Genomic DNA, 13,167 nt, shown 5'->3' on the forward strand with positions numbered 1-13,167 from the left:
GACTCGACAGCACATAACAACAACAACAACTCACAAAAACCCCATAGCACAGAATAAAACAAACTCATAGGCTTTCAAAGAACGTATGTTTTTATTGGAGCTGATTGACATATTCTTCTTCTAGGAAACAATTCGTATTTCAAAATGCCAATCTTCCAGTTAGGAGTTCAAAACTTAACCTGTTTTATCAATTAGCAGGATTCATAAAAGTACTTTCGTTTCTGTTGTTGTTGTTGCTATGTGTTGTTGAGTCAACAAGAAGGATGGATTTGAATTATGCCCTATTTTTTGCTGTCTTTATCATCTTTAATATACTAAAAGTCATTGCTGTAGTCACTGTATCAATCTATCTTGTGAAGGATTTTTCCTCTCTCTTGCTCACCTGACAACTTTCCAAGCAAGATATCTTATTCTAAGAACTGGCCCCTCCTAACAGAATATTCAAAATATTTGAATTGAAACTTCACCATCCTTGCCTCCAGAGAGCACTCTGGGTACAACTTCTCTAAGATATATTTGTTTTGTTTGTTCATTGGGCAGTCTATTTAATATGCAATCTTTTTCTCCAACACCACAACTCAAAGGTAGTGATTCTCCTTCTGTCATATGTAATTACCCAACTTTCAGACACAAGTAATTGAAAAGAGCATAACTGGCATTAGGAAAGACTTAGTCTTTAAACTGACATCATTCATGCTCCTTAACACATCGAAGAGGTCCTTGACAGCAGATTTTCCCAATTCTTTGAATTCTTTACTGCTAATAACAAGGATGTTGATTGTGAATCCAAACAAGAAGAAATCATTGACAAGTCAATCTTTTCTCCTCATTCATGAAGTTGTCAATAGGCAAAGGGATGAGCACTTCTGTTTTCTTGTTTCTGAGCTGTATTCTGTATTTCAAGTTGCAGTCTTTGATCTTCACCTCAAGTCCCCCTTACTTTCAGCAAGGAAGTTTGTATCATCCTGATAACTCAGGTTGTTGATGAGTCTTCCTCCACCTGAGCCTATATCCTTTTTCATATAGTCTACCACCTAGAATGATTTGCTCAGAATAGATTATATTTGTTTGGAGAAAGGATATAACCCAAATGCATATTTTTAAATTTTGAACCCTGCAGTGTTCCCTTGCTACGTTCACACAACTTCTTGATCTAAGTATAGGTTTCACATAAGCACAAGTAAGTTTTCTAGGATTCCCATTCTTCTTAATGTTAGCCATGATTTGTTATGATTCACATAGTCAGATGCCTTTACATAGTCAATAAAGAACAAATAAACATTCTACTTGTATTCTTTGTTTCAGTCAAGATCCATTTGACATCATCAATGATATCCCTAATACTATAGCCCTTATAAATCCAGCTTGAACTTATGACATGTCTCTATCTACTGTTCTAGATGATCTTTAATGATCATCAGCAGTATTTTTCTAGCATGTGATATTAATGATATTGTACTATAATTTCTAAATTCTATTGATCGCCATTCTTGGGAATGGGAAAAATATGGATCTCTTTCAGTCAGTGGACAGGCAGCTGCCATCAAAATTTTCTAGCATAGACTAGTAAGTATATCCAGGGCTGTTTTTGTAATTTAAAATATGTCAATTGAAATTCCATTGATTCTAGGGTCTTCCCCCCACCACCAATGCCCAAGACAGCTTGAACTTATTTGTTCATTACCATTGGCTCTTGATGATACTGTACTTCCTGAAATATGTGAGTCTTGACCAATTCATTTTGGTACAGTCCTAGTATTTATTCCTTCCATCATCTTTAAATGCTTCCAAAATCATTCAAGATTTTTCCCATAGCATCTCTCAGTTTTGCAATTAGAGGCTTGAATTTGGTTTTCAATTCTTTCAGCTTGAGAAATGCTAAATGAGTTTTTCCTTTTTTTTTCCCAATTCTCCAATTCTAGGTCTCTGCATGTTATTGTTTTGTACCATTGAGTTGGAATTGACTTATACATGACCCTTAGGCAGGCAAGTTTTCAGAGGCAGTTAATTGCATGGGAAGAGATTGCCAATCCTTCTCCCATGGAGCAGGCGGTGTACTTGAACCAAGAGTCTTTGGTATTGCAGTACAGTTTCTTGCCACTAGGCCACCATATTTGCTTATAATAGTTTTCTTTGTCTTCTCTCAAGCTGTCCTTTGAAATCTTTTGTTCAGCTCTTTTGCTTCAACATCTCTTCCTTTTGTTTGGACTGCAAAACACTCAAATGCAATTTTTTTTATCTCTTCTAATATTTGTTTTTGTTTTTTTCTTCCTTTTCTCACTTTGAATAATGTTTTGCCTTCTTCATAGATGATGCCCTTGATGTCATCCCATAACTCATCTGGTCTTTGATTTTCAGTGTTTAATGATTAAAAATTATTTCTAAGATAATTTTTTAAATTCAGGCAAGATTGACTCAAGATTATACTTTGTTTCTTATACACTTGTTTTCATTTTCTTCAGCCTCAATTTGAACTTGCACAGTAGTAATTGATAGTCTTTTCCACAATCAGCAACTAGCCTGGTTTTGACTACTGATATTATCACAACTTGACTAATAGGCAAAATCATGAAAAATGGAGAAAATATTGAAGTTGTCAAGAATTTCATAGCAATCCTAGAAGCATAGAAGGAAATTTTGCCTATTTTTAGGCCAACCTTACAATTACTATCATGTTTGACTCCTTTGTTGCAGCTATTGTGTAAATACATCCTTTTCAGAATCTTCTTATTTATCACTGACCTTCTAACAAGCATATTTTTCTTCAAGTATTAGTTCTTTCTGATAACATGACCAAAACCCACAAGACAGTGTTTCATATTTCAACTCCCAATCAACATTGTCCCAAGACAATATGTTTTTCAATTCTTGTTTTGTTTGTAAGTCTGAATATTGGTTTCAGTTCTATGTGAGCACAACTGAGTTTTATGGAGTATCCATTCCTCACAATCTTATTCTTATTTATTTGATTCATGCAGTCATAGTCAAATTTTATGCTCTACATTCAACCATGATCCATCTGATATTGACAATCATATTCCTTATGCCTTATCCTCTTGTGAATTTGACTTAAATTATTGACTGATCCCTTTTGATGTATTGTTGTAATATTTTTTTTTAAAAACAGCTTCAGCAAAATTTTACTAGCATATAGATTACTGGTAATATCACACAATTTCTGTATTCTGTTGAAACATCTCTCTTTGGGATAAATGTATCTCATCCAGTCAGGTTACCAGGAGTCTTTTAAATTTCTCAGTATAAACAAGTGAGTACTTGTAGCTCTCAGTTAGAATGCCATCAACTCCTAGAGGTTTGATTTTGCCTGTGCCTTCAGTACAACTTGGGCTCCTATTATCCTTGCATATAGAATGCTATCTCTGATAAATGAATTACTGGTGGTACAGTGACTGCATGTATATTCTCTTTTCCTCTCCTTATGCTTTATATCTCATTAAATATTTTGCTCATATAATTAATCTTTATTATAAGTCAGAGCTTGAATTTTTTTCTTCAGTTTTTCAGATGAGGAAATATCATTAATGTTCTTCCCTTTTAGTTTCCTTAATCAAGGCTTTTCACACATTACATCATGACTCTTTATCTTCTCAAGCTGCTGTTTAAAAAGTTCTATTCAGCTCTTTCACATTGTTTTTCTATTTGTTTTAGTTACTCAGTGTGCAAGAGTAATTTGTAGTTTCTTTTGACATTAAATTTTTTTTTCTTTTCCTTTTAATGTTCTTTTGCTTTCTTCAATTATGATATCCTTACTATCATCCCAAAGCAGTTTTATATTGACTTAATCAAGTGTGGAAATTATCAAACAATATTACTCATATCACACACAAGAAAAAAACCTGTATGTGAATGATTAAAATTGTAAAGATTATGCAGAAATGACTGTAACAGTACATTGATTGAGAACTGCCAGAAATAAATGCCAGTTTAAAAGAGCCCACGGCACCAGACATTATTGCTAGAGTCAGGTGAACCTTGGTTGAAAATAAAGAGTACCAGAAGAATGTCTGTCTGTGTTTCATTGACTGTGCACAGGTGTTTGACTGTGTGGATCACAATAAATTATGGCTAACTTTGAAATGAATGGGAATCCCAGAACATTTGATTGTGCTCGTGTGAAACCTATACTTGGGCCAGGAAAGACATACTTGGGAAGGGTGAAGGGGCAGTTCAGGAGAGGAAGTCCCTGGATGAGATGAATTGATGCAGTAACTGGAGTAATGAGATTAGGTGTGTTTGGGTCAGTAAGACTGACTCAGGATAGGGCAGGGCCCAGAACTATTGTACATAAGGAGCCTGTGAGTCACAGGTCACTCGATGGCTCATAATGACAACAACAAGGCTAAGCCAGTGTTGAGGAAAGCTTGGATTCCAGTTGGGGTCTAGGGTTACTGAGTAACACTCAACTGTAGACAATGCCGAAGTAGTACCTTACTAGGTGATGTGAATTTAAGCACCCATAGTCTTGCACTACATCTGGCATCAACTCCAGATGGAACACAGGCTGGCTCCAGTGTTGTAGTGCTGGTATCTTGCCATTGCTTGTCTTACAAGATCTGTGTGCTACCATCACCTCATAGACTTAATTCAAGGACATAGCTTTGAGATGTCCCCCTCACTTGGCCCCATCTCATGCACAGTCTTTGTGTTTATACTCAAAGAGAGAAATACTGAGGCTGGTTCTTAACTATGGGTTGTACTTACATCAGATCTTCACAACACATAGACTGCCTATACTCTTATTTTTAATACCATTTATAGTCAATTTTCAGATAGAAAAACCTTCATTAAAATATGTAACAGAACTCACAGAACCAAAAAAATATTTTAAGGGGTTGAAAAAAATTAAAAGAAATAAATAGCAAAGAAAAACTAAAACTAAACCAGTTGTCATTGGGTTTTCTTCATGATGACAATGTGTATGTCAGAGCAGAACCGTACTCTGTAGTGTGCAGTACATAGTTTAATAGCTGATTTGTTGGAAATAGATCTCTAGGTCTTCCTTTCAAGGTGCTTCTGAGGGAACTAAAACATCTAACCTTTCAAATATAGAGAAATATAGAGAAAGTTAACCACTTACACTATCCAGGTACTTCAATTAATGTTGAAATTTTAAAAATATTTAAATGTTTGGATAGCAAAAATAATTTGCTTATAATTCATCTCAGTGGTAGCAACATCCGTTTAAGGGTGCACACAAAAGTTACTTTTAATTTGTTTGATCACTCAGGCATGCACAAAAGCATTCTGTATAGTTTTCCATGAGTGATGTCTCCATAATTTCTGTGTCTATATTTCATTGCTGTGTCTACATACTGAGACGTTAAAATTGTCTTCATTTTAATAACAGAAAAATGTAAAATAAATTTCCTTAATTTAATAGAGAAAATGAGTAAGAAATGAAGCTTATGGGATATGAAATCTGATTTATGAAAAATATAATTTCTAATTTATTCAAATAGAGATAATTTGTTGAAAGTTTCTAATTTAAAAAATAATTTAAAATAATGAAAAATTTATTTGTTGACATTTTTATTTTGCAAAGATGAGAATCATCTATAAATGTTAAATTATTTTTTAAAAAATAATGATTTAGAATTGTGGGCCATTATAACAACAATTTTATAATTGGAACATTTAAAGTGTGGGAAATTTCAGTGATCGAACTTGTGAGCAAGTAGCCTTATTTGTATAGTTGATTATGTATTGCACTATTAAGTAAAAGGTCAGTATTTTAAATCTACCAGTCACTCCAAGGGACAAAGATGAGTAATTTCCTCTCATCAAGATTTACAGCTCCAGAAATCCAATGAGAGTTGGTCACTATAAATTGGAATATACCCAGTGGAAATGAATTGGCTTGTATACAAAAACATGTGATCTCCAGGAATATTGAGGGATCTTATTAATTTATCTGTATTTTTTGTATGCATTAAAATTATCAGTAATTTTAAATACTCAAAAGATACTTAACATTTTCTAGTAAATTGGTGCTATAAGAATTCTCTTTATCTGCAGTACAGAGATGAGAGAATTAAGACAGAGCAAAATAAATGCAGTCACTTGATGAAGATTTTAGAACGGGCAAGTAGCAGAGCCAAGTTTCCAACACATGAAATTTGGAATTGGTTAACCTTTACACTCTACTGCCTCTCACATGTAATTCCCTTGCTTAATGATGGAACAAACAATAGGCCTAAATTATCTCTTCTTTGTATTTTTTAAGTCTCATTTTATAGTCTTTACCTTATCAAATTTCAACAGGAACTTTGGTCTAGGTCAATAAAACATGTTCATCAAACTACAGTCTAATTTGTATGTTTATTTAAAGAATTCTCACTTATTCCTTTTATTTAAAGTTCTTTCATCAAGTTCCTCATTCATATGCATGTTTCACTGTAAGAAACTTTCTCAGAATTTCTATAAAAATAATTTTGTGGTACAGATCTCTAAAATGTGTTCTCAAATATTTGTCTCAAATACCCTTAAAGTATGCTCAAAATTTTAAAACTTAGGTCTTTAATAACTCAAGAATATAGACATATTAAGTTTTTAGTTAATAAATTACATATAAGTATATAAGCATATATTTGTTCTGGGATTGCATAAAAAATTAGCACACTCATGATGAATTCGATTTTATTAGTAACCGTAGGAAAGTTGTTCTCTGTCAGAGACCTCTCCAAAGTGCAAAAGAGCAATTATGTCAGTCTAAGACAAAGGCAGTCAGAGACTAAGGAGCACCTGATCTAGGTCATGGCCTTTGCAATTACTAGCTATTTATCAGAGAGTTGAACAATGTGTTGATGGAGATGAATATTGAACATACATACTTTGGACTGCCAGGAGAACAAATAGGTCTGTCTTGGAGAGGATGAAAACAAGTTTTTCCTTGAGGGCAAGAAGTTTGAAGCTCTGCTTCACATATTTTCAGCATGTGGCGAAGAGGGACCAGTCCTTGAAAGACATTATGCTTGGAAGAGTGGAGAGACAGAACAGGAGAGGAAGACTCCAGATGAGATGAATTAACACAGTAATGGGGGTAATGGGCTTAAGTACGTCTTTCCTCCACCTCTCATGTTCTGGAATTCTGATAGAACGTATGTTGTTGTGTTTAACATTATATCACATTATTCTAGTGTTTTCTTCATTTTCCTTCTGTTAATCTTTTTTTTTATTCCAGTAGGTTCTCATTGAGGTTCTTGTCTTCTAATTCAGTCTGTTCTATCTCATCTCTTCTGCTTTTTTATGTATCCAGAATGTTAAAAAAAAAAATCTTCCATTTTGTTCTTCATATTCTCAATTATATTTTTGTGCATTTAAGATTTTTTAGTATTGTGTTGGCTATACACTCTAAGTCTTGTGATTTTTAAAATATTCTTATACTTCATTATTCATGGTGTCAATTCTTACTTCCATCGTTTGTAATTTCTTTGATAGTTCATGTAACTGCATCTCAATATATTTCTTCTGCCTTCCTCTGTATTTCATATGTTCATTAGATCTGCAATCTGATCTGATTTTTCTAGGAGAATTTTTGTGTGTGTTTTTTTATATTTGAACCAGCCTGCTTCTTTCTTGTCAAGTTCTTCTTGTTATCTCAAGAAGTTTCTGTTGTGTCTGCATAGGTGGCTATCAGTTCCTTACCTTTATGATGCTATAAGTTACAAACTTAGTGTTTACTCCAATTCAGTGTCCCAGTCACAATCTGCCCCGTTAATTGTCTGTGGGTGACTCTGTTCCCCATTTCTTGTGGCAAGCTTTCTATGCCATTGTCCTTTGAGGATCAGGGAGCTAAGTTCTCTCTTTGTCCAGCTGTGGGAGGCTCATCTATCTGTATTTTCTTATAGTTTGATGAGAGGGGGTAGTTTCCCTCAGGAGTAGGCAAAACCTTAGAAGTGCTGCCCAGGATCTTATGCTCAGGGGAAAAATCCCAAGGAAGTGGCAGAGTCCTAAAAGTACAGTTTTTGAATCTCACTTGGTGCTGTTGGCTGATCCACACACTTATCTTCTCTTGTAAGGCCAGTCAGGAGGGACCTACCATTTCCTGGGCAGACATAGGCTTAGGAAACCAGCAAGGTCCCAACAGTGTAGTCTCAAGTCTCAGCTTGTGCTAATGGTCAATGCTTCTACCTGTGTCTTCTCCTGCAGCTGATTGGAGGAGGCTGTCCTTTTCTGGCCAGACAATAACCCAGGGAAGTGGCAAGGTACAAATAGTGCAGTCCCCAAGTCTCTGTTGGTGATAAGGGCCAATCAGTACACCTTATACTTCTCTCCTTTTCTGCAGTTTGCCAGGAGGGAGGCACACCTTCCTCACTCCTTCCTTAAGGCTGGTTGGTCTCTGTTTTAGCGTCTATCTACCTGGTTGCCTCCAGAGATCTGCTGCAGACCCACGACCCCACAGGCACAGCGTAAGTGGTTCACCTATCCTACTGATTGTCAGTGAAGATATATGCTCAGCCCTATTTATCATTAAGTTAATATTTTGTCTAGTTGTCTTTGTATTTTAAAAATGAACTTTAGAGTTTTCAGGTAAGTGTGAGCTGTCATCGTAAGACTATATAGTTAAATGGACTCTTAAGACTACTAAAATGCACAGAACCCACATTTTCCAACATCTAAACATGGTATAAACTAAGTGCATAATTAAGCTTTAAAATTTTTCTCTCATGTAAGATACTCTTTCTAATAAAAAAATATATCCATATGGGTCATAAATCATATCCTGCCATTTTGCTTATTAGGAAAAAAGGTGATTAGATTTGTTATTTCATGCCTATTTCCAATTAATATGTTATTAAAAAATGACAATGTAGCAAATCATAAGCAAAATGAGGCCATTTTAGGAGAGATTTTGACATTTAATAAATTTGTATAACATCTAGAATTACCACTGAAAAGATGTGGGCTATCAGTTACTATAAATTATACTAAATTTAATCTAAAAAATAGGCATTCTTAATCAGAAAAAAAGAACAACAAAATTGTTCTTGTTTGGTACCACTGAGTTGACTATGACTAATAGTGAGAGTTAAGTAGATGTATCATATTTTGTTTAGACTTTTTTGCAAGAATGTTCGTATTCTATAGCAACTTGGGACATGTGTTTGGATTTGCAATCTCAAAGAAGTGTAACAAAAGTGCGTCCATTGTCTAGCATGATATTGGGAAAAAGTGGCAGATCCAAAATTGGTCAAATTATCAGCACTAGGTACTGACTAAGCTGATTTTACAATTGGCATTTTGTTTCCAAGTCTCACCAGAAGTAGTAAGAAGAGTCTTAAAGATATTTTGATTATGAAAAGAAATAATTAAAACTTATTAAAAGCAGTATAATAAAATAAGCAAAAAGCATGCAAAAGGATACTACCTGTAATAAAAAAAACCTTTACAAACAGAAAATCCTAATTAATAAAACAAATTTATTTCAAAAGCAATAAATATTAAACAAAGGGCAAAATGTCATTAGCTTGACTACTAAGGAAAAGTTATTAAGTTCATATTGTTGTTGTTATATGCCATGAAGTTGCCTGTGACTCATTGTGACAATAGCCCTAACCCCTACTCTATCCTGTGCCAACCTCATTGTCTCTGACACACCTACCCCCATTACACCAGTCACTGAATCAATCAATCAATCAATCAATCAATCTCATCGAGGGTCTTCCTTTCCTGCTCTGTCTCTCCACCCTCCCAAGCATGATGTCCCTTTCCAATGACTGGTCCCTCCTTACAATATGTCCAAAGTATGTTAGACAAAGCTTCAGAATCTTTGCCTTCAAAGAGCAGCCTGGCTTCACCCTTTACAGGACAAACCTGTTCATTCTTTTAGCAATCCATGGTATATTCAATACTCTTCTCCAACACCACAGCTCAAAGACATCAATTCTCATTCTATCATCCCTAGTCATTGTCCAGTTTTCTGATGCATAGCAAGTGATTGCAAAGACCATGGCATGTATCAGGTGCACCTTAGTCTCCAGACTTACATCATTGCTCTTCAGTACTTTAGAGAGGTCTCTAACCACTGACTTTACCATCACAATATGTCTTTTTTTTATTCATTTTAATGAACGTTTATAGAGACTTTGGATTTCCATTCATCCATTGTTGTACATTTCTCCCTGCCCGAAATCTCCCCCAGTTCACTTTTCTCTTTGAAAAGTAAAAGAAAAATTATTTTATTGTTATGCAATACCTCCCCCCACCCAAGTCCACTCCACTATACAGCCTTTGTTTTGAAAAGTAAAAGAAGTTTTTCATTGTTATACAATCCCTACCCTAAGTCCACTCCACTATGCAGCCTTCGTTCTGGACTCCTGTCATGACAATAATACCTAACTCTGTGTTCTCTCCCTCATGTGTTTCAATGCAGTATACATAATTTATCTCATCTTTCTCAGTTTCCCCCGAACCTTGATGTCAGTCCCATTTTATAACAGTGGTCCTATGCATTATTTGTCATTTTGTGACTAACATATTTCACTCAGCATAATGACCTCCAAAGTCATCCATTTTACATAATATTTCATGAGTTTCTTGTTTTTAAATACAGTGTGGTTATTCCATTTTGTGAATATACCATAGCTTCTCTGTCTCTTCCTTTGTTGATGGGCACTTAGGTTGTTTCCAATTCTTTGCTATTATGAACAATGTTGCGATAAACATGGGTGTGCATGTATCTGCTTGGGTGGTGGTAGCAATATGTCTTTTCATTTCCTGGCTGTTGGTGCCAAGAGTGTTGATTGTGAAGCCAAGCAAACTAAAGCTGTGAACAAACTCAACCTTTTCCTATCCATCATGATGCTGCCAATTGGCCCGGTGGTGAGAATCTTTGTTTTCTTGATATTAAGCCTCAATCCATGTTGAAGGCTCCAGTCCCTAACTTTCCACAGCAAGAGCTTTAGGTCCTTCTCTGTTTAAGCAAGTAGGGCTGTGTCATCTACATAATGCAGATTGTGATGAGTCTTCCTCCAGTCCTGATGCCACATTTCTCCTCTTACAGCCCAGCCTCTCGGATAATTTGTTTTGCATAAAGATTGGAGAGGTATGGAGATAGGACACATCCCTGGAATACACCCTTCCCAATTTTGAACCGTGCAGAGTTTCCTTACTCTGTTCTAATAACTCCCTCCTGGTCCAACTATGGGTTTCACATTAACACGATCAAGTGTTCTGGGATTCCCATTCTTCTCAGAGTTAGCCACAGTTGGTTGTGATCCACACAGTCAAACGCCTTTGGATAATCAATGAAACACAGATAGAAATTCCTCTGGTACTCCCTGCTTTCAGCCAAGAGCCACCTAACATTAGCTATAATATCCCTAGTACCACGACCCCTTCTAAACCCAGCCTTCACTTCTGGCAGTTCTCTGTTGAGGTACTGTTCCAGTAATTTTTGGATAATCTTCAGCAGAATCTTGGTTGTATGTGATATTAATGATGTTGTTCAATAATTTCCACCCTCTGTCGGATCACCTGTCTTTGGAATTGGAATAAATACAGACCTCTTCCACTCAGTTGGCCAAGTGGTTTTCCTCCAGACTTTATATATTTAAAAAAATATTTAATAACGACATAAAGGTAAAATAATACAGTACAGTATATAAAGTCCAAGGATTCTGTCTCTGCTTATGTGATCTTCTTTTGCGGTCTTTGATTTTAGCAATTAACTGCTTTTCTAAATTATTTCTGGCAACAATAATATTAGAATGTCCATATTACGTCTTCTTCAGGGGGATAGAATTTATAAAATGATATTTCCTTCTTCAATTTGGTCAAATGAATCTAAGGCTTAACCTCTTATAAGTTAGAGGTACAAAGACTGGTTAAAAGTACTATATGATTTTAGTTAAAAGCACTGGATGCTTGTCCCCTTCCATTAGAACTAGAATGAAACTTTCTATTGTTTCAATTCTTGTATTTTCCAATATACATCATCTCCTGTGTTTATGTCTGACGGATTTTGCACAGAGAAAGCTAGATTATTTAAAGTTTCTTTGACTTTACAGTAATGTTATTTTTACTATTTGGCTAAATATGGACAATATGCAAAATCAATTTATGGAATATAAGCATCACTGTGAGCAAGGCAAAGAGGAAAGATCAAGCTCCCAGTAACAGTTTCCTAGGGTGAAAGCCTCTGCTATCTAAGCAGAGTGGATCTTAAGTTGAAAAGTACTGAGAGAAGATCTTTAGTTCAGGAGAAATTTAAATGTTCTCATAATTTGGATAGCTGAGGTTTATGATTACCTATGTTCTTTCTTCTGCTAGATCAGATTTCTGAAGATAGAGACAGTATATTAGTGATATATTAGGAAAATGTAACACAGTTCCTTTCCACATAAACAGTGAAATGAGTTTCTTGATCTCTTCAAAAAGTGGTTGTGGAACCTCAAGTGAGTATAATTTGATTATGTAATATCTTTGTCTCGAAAAAGCAATAGGTTCTGCATAGGAGAAATCTTCTACTGATTTGAGAAGCAACAGACCATGAAAAACGTATATTTACAATCATTGTGTACTTTTTTTGTGGTGATGTTGTTGTTGTCTGCTGTTGAGTTGGAACTGACTCATAGCTTAACTTCCAGTGGGTTTGCAGAGGCAGTAAATCACAAAGAAAGAGATTGCCTAGCCTTCTCTTACAAAGTAGCTCAAAGATTCAAACTACAAACCTTTGGGATTGCAGCAGAAGATCTTACTATTAGGCTGCCAGATGGAAATATTGTTGTGGTTGTTATGTGTAGTTAAGGTGGCTATAACTCATGAACACTCTGTGAACAACAGGTATGAACTTTAGCCTAAGCTACACCCTCTTGATGTTCTCCACCATGTTTCAGTTCACTGGAGGGTGAGTTATCAGCTGATTCTGACTCAAGGCCAATGAATTGTGTTATAAGGCAATAATTTAATGAAATATCTTAATCTTTCAACATAAGATCAAAGAATAGTATCGAGACTGACCCTTAAATTGCTTTCCTGGATTGCGCTGAGTGTATGTAGAACAATGAGAAGTTAGCATGTTCAAAGTTTCCTTCACTGTTATTTTCCCAACTCTTTATTTTTTAATTACTAAATTTTATTAATTTTAATGAACATTTACAGAGATTTTGGGTTTTCATTCATTCATTGTTGCATTATTTTCTCTAC

The sequence above is a fragment of the Elephantulus edwardii genome, unplaced genomic scaffold, assembly GCF_000299155.1.
Source record: "Elephantulus edwardii isolate Elephantulus edwardi_28Jun2011 unplaced genomic scaffold, EleEdw1.0 scaffold00165, whole genome shotgun sequence".
Lineage (NCBI taxonomy): Eukaryota > Metazoa > Chordata > Mammalia > Macroscelidea > Macroscelididae > Elephantulus > Elephantulus edwardii.